The 19,394-nt window shown below is 38.7% G+C and overlaps 1 protein-coding gene across 1 annotated transcript in view; it reads right to left on the bottom strand.

The window, feature by feature from the left end:
* The window catches only part of LOC122781004 (leptin receptor-like), a 37,416-nt gene extending 19,459 nt beyond the window's left edge, over positions 1-17,957 (bottom strand). Inside the window, exon 1 of the mRNA XM_044044481.1 lies at positions 17,923-17,957. The gene's annotated coding sequence lies outside the window, so the exon portion shown is untranslated. The remainder of the gene's footprint in view (positions 1-17,922) is intronic.
* Positions 17,958-19,394: the final 1,437 nt, after the last annotated feature.

The following is a 19,394-nucleotide window of genomic DNA, read 5'->3' as shown; positions in this document are numbered from 1 at the left end:
ATCCTTAATCTGAACTCCTCAGGTGACATAAAACAACTTCGTCCAAAAAAATGCCTCTGAATGTGTTTAAAGAAGTCAGTGTCTGTAGTGAAATTATGCTTTGCATGTCCATGGTGTCAAAGATCATATTATTTAAACTTGTGTTTTTATATTTCATCTATATTTACCAGTAACTTCACTTTGAAGATTTAACTGTATACATAATTGTTCCAAGAGTTACTGTTAAAGGCAGACATTTCAGTTTAAACCTTAGCATGCAACCACTTGTTTGCATGTTAGACAGAGATACTGTACACAGGATTTAAAAAAGGAAATAAAATCAATTTAGCTCATACTTTAATTAACCAGACGAGTCCTTCTGTAATGTAACAGGGTACAGTTTTGAAAGAAAAATGAAAAAACTGATTTGCACTAACACTGCCAACAATGGTCTGGCGTAATAAGAGATATTAATAGGAAAGCTGTCACAATATAGGCAATACAATCCAATTAATGTATATAATACCATAGTGTATATTAGGTGTGCAACCATCAGCAACTCATAGGCCAAATCCAGCTCAAGAGAGCCATTGAGCTTATAGGTCTTTCATTATGAAAATAACCCTATAAATGTGATTTTTGTAACTAAAAGTGTGAAATTATGCTGTGCCTGGATCGGGTCATGTTTATGACAGATGCTATGACTGACCAACACACACAGGTGTTCACCGATTGTGTTGGCTTGAGAGTTTTGAGCTTGAACGTTGAAGACAATGTGTTTAATTGTCATTAAATGTTAATTCAAAGTCACACGCAGGGTTTATTGGTTGCTGTTTGGGAAAACCTTTCAATCATCATCTCTGAGAGAGAAAGCAGCAGTGGTCAAGACAATGAGTGCATGATAGCTTCAACAAAGCACTGAGCAAAGGACACAGTGTGACACATCCATGACTGCAGCTCTGCACACAGAGACACAGTCAGCAGATTTATGGCAAGTCTGACTTTTCCTAATTAATATTTCAGAGATTAACATCATTTAAAATAGTCATTTTTTACCTGGACATATCTATCTCAACATTCCCCACAAATACACCTTTCAACATCTATAATTACATTTTGAGCAGTAAATTTTAACTACTTGTTTTTGCCAGTTTAATACAACCCATATTGTCTGCAGTTTAATTCTGACTAGTTAAAACTGAAGGTTGCAATATCTTGGTCAATTAGATGTCTCAAACGTGGGTCTCAGTTAAGAAGTAATGTGATTGCAGACGTCTAATACGTCAAATTACTTGTTGTCATTTTTGTCAATAATATTACAAATCACCATTGCATGTTGGTGGAAACTAATAATAGCCCTCTAATGACAATGAAGTACTTTTAACATAAGATTGGGTTTTAAAGTGAAATTAAATGCAGTCAGATGTTAGTTTACCACACAACTAACATCTGGTCACGTTGCACCAGCATATTTAATAATAACATGTGTTGCTTGTGTCATATCAATAAAACCCTGCCCATATCTGAATAATCAGTTCATCGTTTATAACACTGTTAATGTACTGATCATTTGCAAGCTGTTTTGATAACTGATTTGTCAGTTAGATGTGCTGCTCATGTTTGCCTTGTGTCAGGGTAAACTGATTCTATCTAACAAAACCGTCATGAGTCGGCCGAGTACATGAAGGACAAGCTTAACAAGGATGTGAGACCAACCATCAGGATGTAATAAAAACAACAGGGTGAGCAGGGGCTGAATGAGCAGAGGAAAGGTTGGTCAATGGGAGGACGTTAAGCCCATTTAGTTCATCATTTAAAAAAAAAACTTCACACAATCACAGGCAGGTACATTCAGTCTCTGTCCACCAACCTTTTACTGTGTTACTTTTACTAATGCACCAGACAGCTGAGATGTTCAAACTTTGATGCTCGTTACCTCAGAGCTGCACACTGAGCAACTCATGACTCATTTAAGGAACAGAGGTGTTGGTTCATCTAAATTCATCAGTGAGTGCTGCTGTGTGCCAGAGCCCCCGTCTCCATTCTCCACTTTGTAAAGAAACAAACAAAAAATGTTATCCCCTCGCCTGGATTAAGACAACATTGTGAAAGTATTTTCCACATGCATGCATGACGAGCTCTGCCCTGTCTTCCCATGAAAGTCAGACTCCACCTCAGCCAAATATTCATCCAGGTCTGACTCACCCAGTATTGCCAGCCCTGAGACACTGAACATGCATGAAGGTGCTGAGACTTGTTCCCACATCACCGTCTGCCACAGCAGCAACAAGTCCTTCTGTTTTTCTGACTCTAGCAACACACGCATTTATGTCACATATACTGATTTGTAAAAAAGTGGCTACTTCCCCATGATAGAAATAAAATAAAGACTAGTATATAATGTTGGTAGTAGAGGTGGATGTTTGCCTTCAAAAACACATGGAAAAAAGATAAATATGTGTGAAAGGTAAATGCAAACTTGCCATATATGAATATTTAACACTGTGCTTTTATTTACAAAACCATTCTGGGTTTTATTCCTTACTATTTGTCCTGTCATTAAACAAGGAAACATGGAGGTCACAATGTGTCTTGCAATGTCTCGTCCCCAAATTACAATCTGAACTTTCAAAATTCAAGCCCTCATTACACTGAATGAATTTAAAAGCTCTGGTGAAATCATTTTGGTCTACCTTGACTGTGTCTGCAAGTGTTTTATGTAACTTTAATTCCATCTGTGTTGTTTGTTGATTTGTTAATGTAATAATCCTGCTGTTGCTGCCCTCTTGGTCAGGTGTCCCTTGCAAAGGAGATCTTCTGACCTCAATTGGACCATGGTTAAATAAAGGTTAAATAAATAAATGCAATGTAATTCAAAGTTAACACATTACGTAAACACACTTTGAGACGCACACAGAAAAAAACATGTAACTGATGTTGTAAATCTAAAATTTACACCTCAATTAACTGGTTTCTTCAACTTTCACTCATGAGCAAATCTTTATCAATACTAATCGAACATTTATCGCGATACTCTACGTTTTTTTTTTTTGATCGTGATAACGTTTTTTGGCCATATCGCGTGCGTCTGACACGCAGGTAAAAAAACACAGCAAATGAGAACGGTAAACCCGATTAAATAACGGCTCGACAGCAAAACACACACACATGAAAGTTTAACCGAAGTGAGTGATTCCACACGTATTCGTGAAAAATGTCATACTCAACATTCAAAGTCAGAGAAGAGAGAGAGAGAGAGAGAGAGAGAGTAATGATAACGAGACTAAAGTGTTCTTACGTCGTCTGTTGCCGTTGAATTCGCGTTCAGGTTACTCAGGTTCGTCCGAGTCAGAGGTTTTACACGTGAGCCGAGTTTAAATCCTGAGAGAAGAAGAGTCTGTCACAGCGAGTTGTCCATGACTGAGACAACACGAGGGTCCTGTGGAGGATTTCCCACACTTTCCTGCTGCCGTTTCCCTGACGTCAAGCTCAGCTGAACCTCTCAGCGAAGAAACACAAGACTGAGAGCTCAGCTGAGAGGAGATAGGAGTCAGGAGAGGAGGGGGGAGAGTCACAGATCAGCAGCCAACCCAGTGTGGTGTGTTCAAGAACACCTCGCAAATCCATGTTCAACAAAAATAATAATAACTATCTTTTTCTTGAAAGACATTATGGTAAACTGACATCTGACTGCATCTCATTTTTACTTTCAATCTTCCCCCCAGAAGCCAATATTATGTTCATGTATTACTGTCAATATCATTAAAGGATTATTTTTTATGAAGATATACGCTAGAGCTGAAACAATTACTCGATTAATTAATCGATTATTAATCAATTACTACATGAATAGTCAACAAGTGAGTCTTCACCTCTGCACATGACTCTGTCGCGGTTATACTATTGCTAAATAATCAAACATTTAGGTGCTTGTCATCTTGTGGCATAAGACAAAGCTAGAATGACATCTTCCTAAAAAAGAAACGTGCAGTGGAAATGGCCTGATAAAGGACACCAACAGTGAAAATCCCTATGTTGTTGCAAGACGGCCAAAGCCAACATGTGGCGACAATGGTTAGATAAAGCCAAAGCTTTTATTGTCATAAACAAACAGTTAAGTCAATGGATTAAATAAAAATGTGCTGTGTGTGACCTTATCTTTCCTTCCTCAGTAGAATTGGGGCACTGACACTGCTGCTTATCAACAACTGGTCGGTATGATAGTAAACTGCTGGCAACATGACACCAACTCTTCAATGGTCCATAACCTTGTCGTAGTCCACTGTGCTCCACTCCCTAATTCTGTAGAAGAAAGGCGGCCATTGTAGATGTCAATGCTGTCAAAGGTGGTGGCTCTCTAAGCTCTTTCAAGTGTTTCAACTGTCACACTCGCTGTGTTTGTAAAGACACAAACCTATTCCAGCGTTGAGCAGAAGGAGAGATGAGCAAACACACAAGTGATGAAGGCCTCGGCAAACAGTCAACTCCCTTTTCAAAGTTTCCAGATGTGGATATTTGGCTACGCCACTTATTCAGGCAACTTTTCCAAACACAAACACAGACCAGTCCAGTGAAGCCATCACTTATTTGAATGGAAAATGTCCCTGTTGTTATTTTAGGACTTCTGCAGAGATGTGCATGTGAAATATGAATGATCTGATTGTCCACCGTGATACAGCCTGAAATTTGTATTATAATTATACATCAGGCCACACTTTTAATTTCCATGTTACATCATTTGAAACAACAGAGCACTCTTTATGACTGATGTCCAAACATATTATATATATACTGTATATAATTAGACCGTAGATGGTGAACATGCTGTATGAATGCTGTATATTTTTCTTGGGTGGACATCAGAGTCTGTGTCGCTGGAAAATGAATGAAAATGTAAAGTAAAGTTAAGAGTTAAGAGAAAAAGTTGTCTATTTATGGAGACAGGATATAAAAAACAGGCTCAGTGTTTCCCACAATTGCATTGTGCACAATTTCCAATCGATTTCTTGGGTTGACTGCATTCAAAAACTGAAAGAATTTGCTGTCCTTCCATTTTTCCATCCTCCCATTGCCTTGCTTTATCCTCTTGTGGTGCTGGTGCCAATCCCAGCTGGCAAAAGGCGAGGTACTCTCACGCTCACACCTCCAGTCAATTTAGAGTGTCCAATTGTGCCTATAATCCCCCCTAATCTGCATGTTTTTGGACTGTGGGAGGAAACCGGAGAAGGCGGAGAAATCCCATGCAAACACTAATAGAGAGTATTGATCCTTTGTAACAATAAAAACTGCACAGATGAACTTAATTACATTTACTAAATTAATTAAAAAAGACAGAATCGTTAATTTCTGTGTTTGCTCATTAAAATGAGCCTGTGTTTTGCAGGTTTCTCCTCTCTGATCGATACAGTAATGTCCACCAGTTAACAGCAGCCCTGTACTTGGATATGGCTGTGGTTTTGCACAGATATTATAAGAGGAGATGTAACACGGCATAATCACAACAGGCTGACATACAGAATACAGGTGTTGCTGACTGTGGATGTTATTAATAATAATATTAATAAGTGAATATCAAGCTGACAAGCAAAATGACAAGCTTGTGGCTGGTTTTTCTTCAGGTGTGAATCCTTATTAAGCCCAAGGTGTCGTTCTACTGAACAATACCACACGCTCGATTGTAGTAAACCCTTCAATGGACAAACCATAATACTGACATTATGGTTTTCGCAGAGCTGCAGTGTGAGTGCACACACGTGTGGCGGGTTTTGTGTGGTTAGCGACATGGTGTCACACCTATGATTCCTGCAGGATAAACTATTAATTAAACATTTGTTTCCCGGATTAGAACTAGATCTATAACTTGGCTAAGGCGTGGTTGCATTGTTATGACATGGAATTAGCACGACCAAACAATGCTTGCACGCATCAACACATCAGTAAGTCTTAGTGCAGTAATTACACCGTTGTTGGGTTTTCATATGGTCATTTTAAGCAGGTTGTACTATCGTGTTTACATTTTATAAGACAATTACCTAAGGAAAGGTCAGTGTCTGCAATATATTGCATTTTAATCCAGTGAAGTATGTCAACTTCATTTTGTGTTGCAGTAAAGAGAATGCAGATCGATATATATATATATATATATATATATGTATATATATTTATATACATATATATGTATATGGTAGGACTGGGCGATATATCAATGTTATATTTATATCATGACAAGGGACAAGATAACGTCTTGGATTTTGAATATCATCATGTCTTGATAAGGTGTCTGTGATGGCATTTCCTGGTTAATTATACTAGATACATTTGTCAAATACACCAAATATTAAAAATTAAATATGTATTGGTCCAAATATACATGAAATCGACACAGTTATAGTGAAAAAGGTAATTTAATAACAGTTAAGTAGTAGTGATTTGTGTTATAGATAAAATATGACCAATTTCATGGTCAATATCCTTCATTTAACGTTAAAAAGCCAAAGAAATAAACTGCGTATTATCTGAAATGAAATATCTCTACTTTAAGCATGTTGTTCATTTAATACAGATCATAAACTGCAGACATTTTGAGTGCATTTACAGTGTATTGTCACTCCTATTGATATCGAATTATATCAAAAAAATATATATCATGGTAAGATTTGTTTCCCATATTGCCCAGCCCCACTATTTGGAATCAGGACACAGCTTTAAGCAGAGAATACTGTACATACATTTCAGACTTTAGACCCATGTTAGACACACTCACATTGAGACCTATATGATGGGCAATTTATTGGATCCATTCTGGTTCATAACCTACAAGACTGAACTGGGGCATCTGGAAGGAAAACCACAGGGAGAGACGTGCTACATCCACACAGAGGAGGACACAGCTGGGCGCCAGATTTTCACTCAGGGCCCTTTAGTCTTGCATGGCTCTAATCACAAAGCCATTATGCTGCTGTGGTTAGAACTAAGACCACGTTGAGATGTGGAAGTTATGGGTAAAATCAGGGAAAGTCACAATGAAAATGCACTCGCTTTTTCTTTTTGTGGGTCGTGAGACAATTCCTGCAGCTGCTTTCAACCGTTATGTTGTGTACATAACAACATATGTCAAATTGTGTTCTTGCCTACGCTTGTTTGCAAATTACTCTCCTGCATATGCGTCATGATGGTTGCACTGTCCCATTTGAAACCCATTAATCATTATATATGGGTGAATTTGGCTCAATATTGTCAGCAGTCTGACATCACTCTGTCCCTGTAGCCTGCAGTGACAGTGAGGGATTACAAGCATCTGACTGCAGCAGGGAGTAAAAAAGAAGAGCCGCTATATTCATCTATGGTTGCCTTTGCTGGCTGAGAATTGTCTCTTACAATTTCATGCCTCATCAAGCTTTGGATGCTGAATATAATTTCAGGAGGAGATAACCATTAATATTAAGGTACAGCAATTATTGCAGCTGCTATAATCAATCACAAGAATTATATCAAAAGTGTTATTATGGTCTTTATAAAAAAAAAAGCTGCTCAGACATTATCAGGTTAAAAATGAAACGCACCATCTCAGCAGCCAACGACCCCACATGGAATGATGTCATCTCTTGAATGACATCATCCCAGTGTGATGGGGCGGGCACAGGAATGATATCATCCTTTTGGTATGTTAAGTTTGAGTGAAGATACTTCCGTGGTCTAAAAACACTTTTATTTTTATTCATTTTCAGTGTGCATTTTATTCTACCATATTTATATGTAGAATAAAATGCCTCACACTTGCTTTGTTTAACAAGAAAGACAGAATGGAGTCACATTATATTTATCAATTTATTTAATTGTTTGTCTTTTTATGTAGCTATTTTATTCTTCTTATTCTATATATATATTTTATATATTTTATTTTTATATATTTTATTTAAAGTGTTAAAACTGTTGGCCAAAAATGAATGGATAAATTGATTAAAATCTATAATATAAAGCATGAGCAAACGCCACATACTTTAAGATGTGTAACTGTTATGTGTGAGTACATGTAATGGAGTCAGATTGCTTGCATGTGTCAGCATTATCAGCCTTTGAACTCCACTCTTGGTTGGATTTGATCAATATCAACCATTTAGCGTTGGAAAAAGGAAAATAAATGTCCTCGGGTATAGTATGTCATCCTGCTTTGTCACTGTGACGTCATTTCATCACTGTCCTCATCATGTCAGTGCTGCTTGGGCTTTGTTGTTCTGAGCAGAGAGAGAGCGACGGTGTCATCACTGCAGAAGATGAGCTAAGTGTTGTTGTTTTTTTAAACTGTGCCAACATTATAGGATGATTTAAAAATAATAAGGAACAAAAACCCTGGTGTGTACGCTCTCTGTCTTGGACAGGGAAGCCATTCATGAATAATTCATCAGATGCTGCACAAAAAGGCAAATCCCCCCCGGAGAGTGGGAGGGCTGGTGTGTGGATGCCAGTGAGATGATGTCATTCCTACAAACTGGTTCAGATGACGTCGCTGAAAAGGATGATGTCATCCTCTCAATTCTCCTCTGCCTACACAGTCTTTCACATTCAGATTACTCTCTTTTTTTTATCATCTGACTGACATGAGAAGCCATGACTCTCGTCTCTCTCTCTATCACCTCAGTGCTTTTCTGTGGAAGAGAAGGAAATGAGGAGGGCGAGTCGGAGCAGATGAAGACCCATTGTTTCTAAGAAATGGCGATAACAGTAACACACCACTGGCTCTGGTCTCAGCTCTTCTCTTAAAGGAGCACTGCAGAGGTTTGGTGTTGCATTTCCTCTGTAGTGGTGCTCTTGTTTAGTGGCCAGAGATATCCTGACCTTTTATTCCTTCTTATCTTGCATTTATTTGTTGTATTATTCCATCCACAATTCTTCTACTACTATAACAAATAATACAAACAAAGTGAATAATAAAGTGATTCTAACTCAGTCTGAACTCAAGTTTCTCTACAATAAAACGATGACAAGCAGCTCTCTCAAATGATATGATAATGCAACATGATACAATGATGCAATATGATGCAGTAAAATACCATATGATATGACTTTGTTGTCCCAAGAGGGAAATTTGTTTCGGGTTCAGTGGTGCTGCATACATTACAATCAATGGTCTGTATTTATATAACGATCAATAAACAAAAGCTACACAAATCGCAGTTAATAATTTGAAGAAAATATAATTAAGAAATGGTTTATGAAAATGTTATGTCAGGATCATTTACTGATTCACAGATTAAAAAAACACAGACTTTAATTCTCCTTCTCAACTCATTTTGGATGAGCTGGATCAGTTATGACAGATGAGACAGTGACCCCCAAAGACGCTTGGCAGATATTCTGTCTTGTCTTTCTTATTCTGAAAACCCTGCAACGCAGCTGCACGTCTTTTTGCGTGTCCCCTTTAATAGCAAGATTTTTTCTTTGGTAACACATGGTTCTGTGTTTTCATGTTTGTGTAAGGTCCGTGGACTGGACATCCTTATTTCCACTGGCCCGGTGCCCAGGGTCACACTATGAATATCCTTGTTACTGAGAAATGTTCCCACACTGAAATACTTTAAGTGCTTAGACGAAGGCCCAAGGAGCAAAAGAAAACATGGAAGCGGACCGGATTAAAATATGTGCCTCTCTACTTCCATCGAGAAGCTATCTTGGATGAAACTCACTCTTTGTATTTCAAAGTACTGTAATCACTGTTTGCCTGTTAATATGAAAGCTAAGCAGTTCATAGTGTGTGCTGACAAAGATTGATCCTAATGTCTTTTCCAGAGTGAAGCTGTATCCTGGCTGCTCGAAAGCCACTCCTGCTGAAATACAAGCTGACCCGGCACTTGTCATGCGTTCTTCTCTGGACAGCATGTAAAAACCGAGTAGTTAATTAAAGACATAAGGAAAAACAATGAAAAAAGAAAAAAAAGAAAAGACTATCCTGGCGACTGCTTTTCTAATGGTGTGTTTCCACCGGCTCGACTCGCCTCGCTAAGGCACGACACGGCATGATTTTAGCTCAAACTGGACAACAGAAAAAGTGAAAATATAATAAAACAAGCATACACGTGTGGATTCCGAGAAGTTCAGAATGCTTATCCAGGAAACAATTGCAGCAATTCGTCCAACCATCTGTGCTAATCTTAGCTGACATAGGGTGATCGGTGGGGTCACACCCTGGACAGTTCACCAGTCCATCACAGGGACAAATATAGAGACAAACAACAATTCTTCTTTCATTAAACAACAACCTGTGATGGTAGAGATGTTAAATCGCTATCATGCCGACACTGGTCAAAATCACTAGATTGGATATCGGACAGATAAAAATGTAAATAAAAATCAGGAAACACATTTTAGCTGAGTCGTGTTTGTGCTGTTTATTTCTTCTTGTCGAGAGATTACAATATTTCTTACACAGTTGGAGAATTGTCTCTTTGAAATGACTCAGCACAAATGTGTTGTTAATAGCTTCATACATTCATAAGTGGTCTAGAATGACTGTATTGGACTAATATCGCTATCGGTAGATACTCAATTTGGGATATTATATTGGACACAAAAAATTGGTATCGTCCTCATCCTTAGTCTAAACTACTCTTGTCTTCTTCTGATGTAGCTTCATATGACAGATTTCATTTTCTCACACTGTGAAAATCTATTTCATTTTATCCACTGACTTTATTGTAAACTGCTGTAACCTCAGAGTTCATATGCAGCCAAAAAAGGAAAATAAAAAGATAAGATAACAAAAGTCATATAGTTGAAGTTAGATTATTTGGTGCACGCTATAATAACCTCTGTCGAAAATTAAAATGTTCTCAAATGATTCCACCCAAAACTGCCACATATTTCCACAGGACTGGACTGTTAGTATCAATGTAACCTCTATTTCATGCTGGACTTATATCTCCTTCTTCTTTTTTTTCTTAAACACATCTGTGAATTTTGCTAATTTCTCAGTGTTTTTCCACTGTTCCCTGGAAAAACAGAAATCAGAACTGCACATGAGACCGAGTACCTGCCAAACATCAAGTCCTGAGAGACAGGACAGATGAAGAAAATGTCTGAGAAACAGCAAAACAATTCCTTACGATTCCTAAATTTAATGTCTGTGTGTGTACCTGGTATTCCTTACTACACTTTAAGGTGCAGACATGTTTTAAAGTTGGGTTGAAGTCAGGATTAGGTTAAGGTTATGGTCAGGATTAGGATTAGGATTAGGCCAGTAGTATGGTTAAGGTTAGAGTAAGTCTCCAGGAAATTAATGTAAGTCAATGTGATGTCCTCTGAAGTCATGGAAACCAGTGTGTGTGTGTGCGTGTGTGTTTCATCTTAACCAGAATAACAGATTTAATTTAGTCTCATCAGTGACATTAACTCAGCAGCTGGCCACAAACACCAGCTTGGAACACAAAGCGCATTAGGCGTTGGGGTTTGTGCGTGGACAACATGTCACACATTAAAACCAGATGTGAGGGAACAGCATCTGCTGGTGACAGCAGCAAGGCTCTATTCAAAGTTTGCAGGGTACAACTTAGCACCACAGACCAAAGCAAAGAGCCCAAGGGATGAGGTTCTACGTCCTTTTTCCCCCTCCTCCTGAATGCGTCATGCACACACTGACACAAACAGACATCCCACGCAGCCTGCAGCAGGATGATGTGATGAAATGACAGTACTGTATGGACTCTGTGGTTGTTCACTGCGCTGAAAAAAACTGCAACATCAGTGGATGACGATGATGATGGGGTCACTCAAAAACTGACCTCTCAGGCATGGACTCGGGCACGGCTGTTGATAGTCCACAAGTTAAGAGAAAGCAAACATGGAGAATCATAGCTAGATTCATTCTGAATGAGAGGAACAGTCTCACAATGGCAGGCTTTTGCGTCATCAAGTTTTATTATCAAAAACCTAGTGAGCCATCTCCTCCAGCACAACAGAATAAAATCACAGTGAGGGTGTTGAGTAGGTTGAGTAGGGGGGCTGTCATCTGGTGACAACAAAGCAAAAGCTTTGTAAGTGATGCTGTCACTGTGACTTCTTGAAAACAATAAGAGTTAGAAGAAAAACAACACATTGTTCTTTCCTGCTTCGTTTTATGAGATTTGTGTGTGTGTGTGTGTGGGGGGGGGTTAACAAAGGAAATGAAATGAATTATGAATCGTTTATTGTTGAATAATGCAGTTTTATTTGGTGAGTTTTTGTATATTAATGCATATTAACGTTGAGGGACGTTCCACTTTTCACCACAAGGGGGCACCACCTCGTCGATGAGATGGATTGGTGTGGCTTGACGCCAGCTAACGACGGAAGAAAGCACCTTCTACCTGTTGCCTCTCTCATCCTTTCTGTTATTTACAGGTCAGTAACTTTTAAAATGACACTTTTCTGGTGAAAAACGTTTCATTATAAAGTGAAGGTAAAAGCCGCCTGGCGCGCGTTTTGTCAGGAACGCTGTAAAGTAACGTAGTCCAAATGCTAATGCTACAGTAACGTGGACTAGCTTAACTCGTATCTCATGCTGTACATCGTTATTGAACTTGATGTCTCATTTTTAGGATGTTAATTGTGAGAAAAGTAGAGTGGAGATACTGTATATGTGTATATTTAAAGTGTGACGGAAATTACGGAAGATAGCACATTACTTGTTGCCTGTCTTATGCGCTCTCGGGTCTTCACACAACAAAACATAATCTTGACTACAAGCCTTGCGCCCTGCGCCTGTTAAACAAACGCAATCTCATAATTTTGCTCGACAGAGCCTGTTTCCAGATGAAAGATGCAGCAGTTACATTGTTTCTGTTCACTGAAACCAAACACAGGCAGAATAATATCATCATCATCATCAACAACAAAAATGACTTGAAGTTAGGCACTCCAACTCTAAGGCTACGCAAGAGTTAATAAATAGGATTGTGACTGTGTTCGAGGCTTGTTACAACCTGTTCTCACACAGACAAGAATCATCCAATCATGTCTGATTGAAGAAGTGATATACCTGAGATAAAATGTTCAAATTAGAGTGCACACCTTTACAAAGGTGTAACAGAAGCAGTTTGGTTGAAAGAAAATAATAACTGATCTTAGATTACAAGTTTAAACCCAGTCTACTTTCACAACTTGCAACTAGGGATGTATACCGAGGACCAGTACTTTTTGGTACCGGTTCCTAATTGGGTTGGTAGCAGCATACCATTAGGATTCTGGACAAAGTTCATTGTGAAGGATCTCCAGGCGTTTGCTACAGTTGAATCCAAGTGGTTTATGTAACTAGGCAGTAGTTAATCCACTTGAAGTCAGTGTGAGCACTGTTAGCTGTGAGACCCTCATCCATTCCTTAATTACATCACTCTAGAGTCATTTAAATCACTCTTGAAGCGACACCTGTTCCTGCAAGTTTTTGCCACCTGATTGTTTGTTTGTTTGTTAGTGTTTGTGTTTTCTGATCTGTTCTCAACTGAGATCTGTCACAGCGACCTTGGGTTTTGTGAAAGTTATTATTATTATTATTATTTAATTTTCTTTAACAAAAAGACAAACACACTTCTGCCAAATGTGGCAGGGGAAGTGCCTCCTCTGCACTGTTCTGTTTGACGTATGGGTCTGTCTGTACTTACAGTCTGTTGGGTTGAATATGAAGTGGCTTTTGCCATCTCCTTAGTTTTTGTTTTCTGAGAAGCATTTGTAATTGCATAGCTTCTGTTCTGTTGAAGCTACCTATTACCTTGTGGTAATAAACAAAAGGTTGAATCTTTTAACATCTTTAATTTTTTACTCAAAATTACATGTTGTAGTATTGATAAGAGTGTCGGTGCCGATAAGGAGTATCGGTATCGATAAAATCCTAACGATATATACATCCCTACTCGCAACACAATCGGCCACTTGTTGCAGCAGCTGAGGTTGATGGATTTAAGATGTTTCCAAACCTTTTCAGAACCTGCTGCTTTTTTGATGAACCAACAAGTAGTTAATTTGAAGAATAACATAGAATGTAACTATTCATCTACAGTATGTTACTACTAACTAAGACAGATCAATCCTGAAAATCTGTGCATTCATTAACTCAAGAGAAATTTTACTTCATTTTTATCAAGTAGAATGACACTCGGGAAATATAAACACTAAAAGATATGAGCCTGTCTTATTATATTGGAAAAAAGTGGGGGAAAATCTGATTTTTGTGTCCAGAAATAGACTGAATCATAGCTTCTGGGGGAGGTAAGGTAAACATCCTGTTTTATCTTTAACTGGCTCGAGGCCACAACTTAATGTATTCCTTTCATGCCCCATTTTACCACCAAATCAGCACAGATTTGGATAATCCAGCTGTAGAAGGGGCTGAGAATATGACGTCTTTAGCAGAAAAAAAGAGTTTAAATCTCAAAAGTGGATAATCTTAAAGCCCACATAGACCGGAAGCTCCAATTAACGCTGCGTTTGTGTGTGTATCTGCGTCATTACCTGGTTTATGAAACCCTAAAGTTTCAGAACAAACAGTTCAGCCACTGCTGAGAAAATAGTGTTATATTGTTTTCCTGGACTCTGCGAAGCGGATCGGCACTTCTTTAATTGTGATTGTGTTCCAATCACAACACAGTCCACATTCTAGGGGTGTGGTTTTGGTCTGAAACAGCGCGGCTGACGAGAGCGTCAGTGAGGAGATATTTTTGATCGGCTCGTTTGCAGCGATTAGGAGGTTTTAATCATGAAAACAAGTTAATATATGTAAGTAGACCTTCATAATTAACATACAGTATATGTGTGATACAAGCATTCTATGTCACCTTTAAAATGAATGTGTTGTTACAGTGATCCAAACTTAATAGAGAAAGAGAGGTAATGCACAAAGGTGTACTTCCAAAAAAGAAAAAAAAGAAATCACACAATAAAGATGTTATGTGATTTACAGTGTAGTAAAGTGAAGCGTTTAGTGGAATCATTTTCATATCAAACTGAAATCTTACAAGGGGATTCAAAACAAGTCTCATATTTCTAATTTAACGCTATTAACTCCACAACCACCTACTTGTGTCTGTGCATGATATGTTTTTATTCATCATCCACTCATACTAGAAGAGTCTGAATTCAATCAAGCAGCAAGGGCAATCACATCAAGGCAGCTCTGTCTTTGAGTCATAATGTCTCACACAGCATCTTATTAGCATCAGTTTGGCACCGTGAGGTGTTCTGATGCTTTTGTTTTTCTCAATGAAAGTTCTGAGGTAATGAAACATCAGCCAAACTTGACGGCTAAGTTTCTGTCAGTGTGTTTCCACCTCAGAGCGAATGCTCTTTATTGATCGCCAGTCATTTTCTTAGGCACACAGGTGTGGTCCTGTGCTGTAACCCATCTGCTGTGGATATTTGAGTTACTGTTGCCTTTCAGCTACTCCGTTATATAACTGGCCAAACTCCACTGACCTCTGGCATAAACAAGACATTACTGTCCAGAGAACTGGCTCTAACTGTAGTCTTTTTTTTTCTCTGTAGAATCTAGAGATCGTTGTGCATTTTAAAGTGGTTATACACTAACACAGACACATTACAGGTAGTACATCCAATAATAAATTCACCAATCTTAAGTGTGACACATTTTTCTTTGGTTTGAGGTTCAGCTGGTAGTAGTTCTGACTGTCAACATGCCTAAATATATTGAGTTTCTTTCAAGAGGTTGACTAATTAGATATTTGCACAGCTGAACAGGTGTACTTGATAAACTGGCATGTGACTGCATAGTCAATCTGTTCCTTTCCTTTCCTGTTCCAGGGACTTTGTAACTTATACCAAAGCTAAAGCAAAGGGTTGGTTAGGTTTAGGTGCAAAAACAGTATGTTTAGGTTTAGGTAAAGATGGTTTGTCAACAAGGGCCCTCAAAATCAACAGTGGTCACAGTTAAAGAAGACTAGGAATTTGAAACGGGGAAAATAAACACAGCATCTGTGGAATTTTGCTGCAAAGTCTCTTCACCGTGCAAAAAAACATGACTACAGGTCATAATTTTAGGCTTCTATGGCTTCTACTTTATGCTGGTGTTTTTGAGTGGACAGCAAAGTAAGAATTTCGTTGTACAGGGAAACATGTTTCTTTACTGTGCATATGACAATAAACACTTTGAATCTTGAATTGAATCATTGTTTATAAGAAGAGTTTCTTCTTTTATTTTCATCTTCATCTGTTTCTGCCTTATTAATGTAGGATGACATGACCTGACAACTGAGTACACCTTTGTGAGCGCAAATGCAAGAAAACAGCCTTAATTTAGAAGTGAGGGTGAATCACTCTGAGGTTAACAGTGGCAGTGAGAGGCCTCTTGTGTATGGATAATAAATTAATAGAAAAAAAAATAAAGACACTGCAATAATGACAGAAAATTGGAACACTCGTGACAGACAACACTGGAGGATTTCTTGTGGTGTTTTCCAAGAAGTATGGAAGTCACTGCTGTGCAGCTAAAAGCATAATCATCATTACTACAAGTAAGGTGTTTTTGACAGACCCACAGCTCCAGTAAAAAAAACATGGTCATGTTGTGCCTCTCAGCACTGTGGAGGATTTCGATCCAAGCTGCTGATTCAGAGGATAGAACATATACTCATTGACAGACATTGAGGGGGTGGAATTCAGTAAAATTGAACACTGTCTCTTTTCAACATGTGAGACCTTAAGTTCAGTGCCTCCAAGTATAAGAAGCAGACAAAGTTTAAAATGTGTAGTGGTTATTGTTTTTTATTTACTGCTATTCTCAGAAAATTGATGTAGATTAACCTTTCATTAAGTTGGCTGCATGTGTTCTTGTATTTGTTACCAGTTTGTTACCACTTTAGAACATTGACCTTGTCAGGACTAGTCATCCTCATGGAGACAGACCTAATGTGGCAGAATCTCATTACTGATGAAATGGTTGATTCTAGGCATCACCTAGTTATGGTAAAGGTAAGTGATAATGCTTTGTTTAGGCCTTCCAAATAAATGGAGGTCAATTCAGTGTCCTAAGAAGAATACAGTAGCTGCACAAACATGAGGTTAGGTTAAGGTTCAGGTTTGTGTCAGGCCAGTACTAGTTATGGTTAAGTAAGTCTGAAACCAGACAGTGTCTATCTTCCAAATCTCTTAATATATATCAGCAAAGATTTACTTCCTGGAAAAACAAAAGGGTTAAAAAAAAGTCTTGCTCCTGTGCAAATTCAGCCCTCCAGGTCCAAATGGGCAAACATCTCCTCAGAAGCACAGAAGCTCCTCATCACCATGGAGACCTCGGTGACCATTATCTCACCTTGTGCACTCCCTAGTTTAAATAAACCAAATGGTCAAATAGGCGTCCAAAGTGCCTCCTGTAAAAGATGGCCATGGCTGTTAGCTCTGACATAGATTGAAAAACAGGAGAATCAACCTCTGAGAATCTACTACTGGACTGTGGATCGAAGCTGATCAAGTCACTTATTGCCTCAGGGTCATCTGAAATGTGTCTGTGGCCAAAGCACCTGATCTCCGCTCTCTGTGTTTTAGTGAAAAGCCTCAGACGTCAACCTGAATTTATGTGGGCTTGTTTCCCTCACAGAAATGTGCACAGAATTGATTCTACAGAAACATGCTATGTTGTGATCTTTGTTATATCATCTCATCAAAAATGTACAGGGAAAGATACAGAGGCAGAGGAATTATGTAGCCAGAATAAATAACAGAAAGGTACAGAGACATAATAGACTTAGGGAGGAGGGAAAACTGCTGTTTCCACATGACAGAAAAAAGAGAAGAAGTCACTTTTCCTCAGAAACAAAAGTCAACACTAGAACGACGTCAGCGACTCACGACTGAAACAATAAGAAGGCTAATGTCTACATTGTCAGTTTACGTGTGACTCATTCATGTTTCTCTTTTTTTTTCTTCCATGTCTTTTGAAGTGCTGTAATCTGGAGAAATCAGACTCACCAGCTGTGCGAAATCCACAGATCTCCAGAAGTGTAAAGTAAACTTCCAGCTGACCTCCTGAACACTTGCAGTTGCAGACTGGGAACGGACAGTTTGATGTCCTGGCCACAAACAGCTTTATTTGGAGCAGCGTCTCTGGGCATGAGGTGCTATTTCTGATCCACGGTGTCAGAATACACACCAATCGCTTGCAACATTATGCACAAGCCAGCTCGTACTGTGTGTCTTTGTGCTAATGTGTGCATGTACAGGTGAGTGTGAGCTGCAAGTGCAGCTGGCACAGGTTTTTTTTTTAATGTGTATGCGAGGACTAAAGGTATATATTTGTATCTGTGGGCACAAAAGGGATTTCACAGAGCCTCACAGAAAACCGGAGCTTAGTGACAGAAGCTGACTTTCTGTCAGTGGGTGCCTCAAATTTTCCCCCCGAGTTGAGGTTCAAAGGGGTTTTCTGTGAGTGTTTACATGTGTGTGCAGTGTGCAGTGTGCAGTATGTATGATATGTGGTCCCATAATTCCTCTGACACACTTTGGCCAAGAGCTGCTTCTGGGTTGCAGTGTCGTACCATGTGCAGTCCCCACTGTTCCCACAATGATCCCGGAGACAAATTCATCATTGAAAAGAAGAGGAGGAAAAACCTCTGTAATTGAATGTTTAATGTTCCACGTCCAAAAATATAGACCACTGTAGTACAAAGATGAGAGGAAAATGAGTAATGTGAGTGGTATCGCCTATTATGATTAACCTATGGAGAATTAGTATTATTATCTTGAACTCTGAAGTTCCAGTCAGCTCTAACGCACGATGGCTCATTGTTTTGATTTTTTCTGTTTTTGCTCCACCTCAAAGCCTTATTATCAAATTCTTCCACATGAAGCTGGATGGTCTAAAAAGTCTTTGTGCATACACTATCCTCAACACCAATTATACTGTATAAACGGTAGCTGGAAAGAAATAAAGTTAACACAACATTTTGCATTTAATAAGTCTTGGTAGGAGCAAACAGAACTAAAAGAGGGGGAATATTTAACATAAATCATCACTTGGACAAAAAACAAGTGTCCCAAGATTTATAAATGCTGTTTGTGAACACAAATATTAATAAATGCCAACTTTGTCACAATTCAAGGAGGAGGCAAAATGACAGCCATATCAATCCCAAAGGGGCAATAATCAATTTATAGGTTTAAATACAAATAGCAACCAACCTCAACAACAGCTACACTATTTTAAAGTCAATTTCAGCTGACTGTAAACGTTATTATTACATGCCATTGTTATTTTTCCACCACAGCTGCAGTTACATTTCACCCGTGGTTGTAAAGCAGCAATGCCAAATGGGGAGGTCACTATTTTTAGCTGGCCAGTAAGATAAACAAAAGTTTGCTGACCGCCGCAGAATTGCAAAGCTGACCTGCACCTGACACCAGAGGTGCACAAAGACTGTAATATTGTATTAGCATATAAAATA

This window comes from Solea senegalensis, linkage group LG14 (genome assembly GCF_019176455.1).
Source record: "Solea senegalensis isolate Sse05_10M linkage group LG14, IFAPA_SoseM_1, whole genome shotgun sequence".
Taxonomy (NCBI): domain Eukaryota; kingdom Metazoa; phylum Chordata; class Actinopteri; order Pleuronectiformes; family Soleidae; genus Solea; species Solea senegalensis.
The sequence above is the reverse complement of the archived record's forward strand: the minus strand, read 5'-3'. Positions and strand labels throughout refer to the sequence as shown.